The sequence below is a fragment of the Leptodactylus fuscus genome, chromosome 8 (genome assembly GCF_031893055.1).
Source record: "Leptodactylus fuscus isolate aLepFus1 chromosome 8, aLepFus1.hap2, whole genome shotgun sequence".
Taxonomy (NCBI): domain Eukaryota; kingdom Metazoa; phylum Chordata; class Amphibia; order Anura; family Leptodactylidae; genus Leptodactylus; species Leptodactylus fuscus.
In genome coordinates, this window is record NC_134272.1 from 13,405,204 (window position 1) to 13,407,746 (window position 2,543).

The 2,543-nt window shown below is 37.6% G+C and overlaps 1 long non-coding RNA gene across 1 annotated transcript; it reads right to left on the reverse strand.

Moving 5' to 3' along the window:
- Positions 1-1,058: 1,058 nt before the first annotated feature.
- On the reverse strand, positions 1,059-2,543 carry LOC142217689 (uncharacterized). The gene is made up of 3 exons (XR_012717394.1): positions 2,434-2,543; positions 2,187-2,299; positions 1,059-1,075 (listed from the first exon to the last, which is right to left on the reverse strand). It is a non-coding gene; the product is annotated as an uncharacterized LOC142217689 (long non-coding RNA).

Below are 2,543 nucleotides of genomic sequence, written 5' to 3' on the forward strand. Positions count from 1 at the left end.
ACAATATTGGGGTCCATTTTCCTTGTTTACCTTAAAATATTCTACCTGCACCTACCTGTGTAATATTTTTGTTGAAAGTGATCAGATTTTCTATATTTACATATTTAAAAAAATATCCAAAATTGAGTTGAATCCAGGTTTTGAAGTCAACAGCATTGCACGCGATATCTGTCAGTGAAGAAAAGGAACACACTTGTCATGTTACACGTTGTAAAAGATAAGATATAACAATGTAGTACATTAGTTAGAGAAAATCATAGATCCATCTTTTGATATGTTACTTAGCTGACCAGTAGCCATACCTGTAGACTCTGACTGATAGGACAGATATCTCTTGATGAAGAAATTGTAGACATCCCTTCCAGTGTCATCATCCAGCGAGCCAGAAGTCTGGTTGAATCCGCTTACTCTGTGTTACAAATGACATCAAGAAGTGACATATTGTATTTTATCATAGACAGAAATTGTCATAAACATTTTGTTTACATGATATTAAAAAGGAAAAGATCGCTCTTGTCCTATAACATCTGAAAATATGCCTGATACTTACATGGCTTGATAAGATTCACAGGAGATGTTTATTGGCAAGAGCTGGAGAAGGGTTTGATTAAAATACTGGATCAAGACATTTAAGTCGGTCTCAAATAAACCTTTCCAATCTTTTGTGGTATAAGTAGAGAAGCTGGACTGAAGTTGATGAATCTCCACAGCCAATAGAGTCTCCTTTACTGTGTCTACCTGCTCCTGAGACAAGTTTACCTATGGAGAACAATAGAGGTTTTGATAAGATGTCCTGCGAACAGCTGTAATTTTATTTGGCACTCTACTAGAAATGTATTAGACATCTGCAATATTATTTTTCAACTGTGAAAGGTTTTATCATTCTCTCAATTCGTAGACAATGCTTTTTAGGATCAGAAATACTTACCCTTTCTGCTGCTGATTTCAGTGCAGTCACAAAGACTTTGATATTTTCCACTTCCACCTTACTTAGGTAGACAATGAGCAAAGTTTGATTTTGAAGAACTTCTGTTGTAGTCACAAGATCGGCTGTAACATCTGGAGTGAGAGTGTTCTGGAGAAGACAAAAATCAAAGTCAAATACCTGCTATGGTATTCTCATGAAACAAGGTCTCAATATTAAAATTAATATAGACATTAAAGGGGTTTTCCGGGCAGAAAATCTTTTTTTTTTTTTTTTTTTGTAGAAAGGTCTTAGTGCTACTGATGGATTTATAAGTACACCCATATACCTTTAGCAGTGTTTGGAGTGATTTCTGGGTGTCTCTGGTTGCTGCTGCATTCTCTCTGTTTGTTTACATAGTGTTAGCTTCCTGTTGTGCAGCTTTCTGTGTAGCTTCTACACTAGTTCCCTTTCATTCGGCCCCTCCTCCTCCTCTCTCACTCCTCTACAAAACCCTCCCTAAGCTTAGCCCCTCCCTCCCACCCTCTCTTGCCTCTTTTTAGCCTAGTGATCCCACCCATTACCAGCTCCTCCCACCCTCCCCCCTTCTCCCTAGCTAACCTATTCCACACGCTGCTTGAAGAAAGGAAGAGGGGGAGGAGCTGTTCCCCGGACACAGGCTTGGTAAGTATTAATGGGGCTAGGGGAGGGGGAAGAGTAATGGTAACATTCCATTTCAGAAATGGTTAAAAGGAATGTCACCAGATTATCAGAAAGTGTCCTTGGAGCGATCATATGACTGCCCCAGGGATATTGGTAAGTATAGATTTTTTTAATTGATGTAAATTAAAAGTTAGGTGGGGGGGAGAAAGTTTAGTGTAGGGGTTAATTTTCGGTTTATCCTGGACATTCCCTTTAAAATACATATATTTCGCTATGGAGACACAGTAAAATAGGACATTGTATGATGGATGTTGGAACTAGTATATATCGTTGGTATTCAATCTAAAAGTTCTTTACTAAGGACTGTGCCTCTCAGAATACAGTGTTGTACTTCTTTGCTTCATTTGTTCACTATGCAGGTGGAGATAAATTTATCAAGATGTAAAGAAAACCTACACAAACACCTTAAATCTCTAAGCTGTGTTACTGTCCTGACATTGGGACCTACTGAAAACAGGTATCGATAGAGAACTCTAAGATAACTATTTGAAAAGTAAAGATATGACAATATTGGGGTCCATTTTCCTTGTTTACCTTAAAATATTCTACCTGCACCTACCTGTGTAATATTTTTGTTGAAAGTGATCAGATTTTCTATATTTACATATTTAAAAAAATATCCAAAATTGAGTTGAATCCAGGTTTTGAAGTCAACAGCATTGCAAGCGATATCTGTCAGTGAAGAAAAGGAACACACTTGTCATGTTACACGTTGTAAAAGATAAGATATAACAATGTAGTACATTAGTTAGAGAAAATCATAGATCCATCTTTTGATATGTTACTTAGCTGACCAGTAGCCATACCTGTAGACTCTGACTGATAGGACAGATATCTCTTGATGAAGAAATTGTAGACATCCCTTCCAGTGTTATCATCCAGCGAGCCAGAAGTCTGGTTGAATCCGCTTACTCTG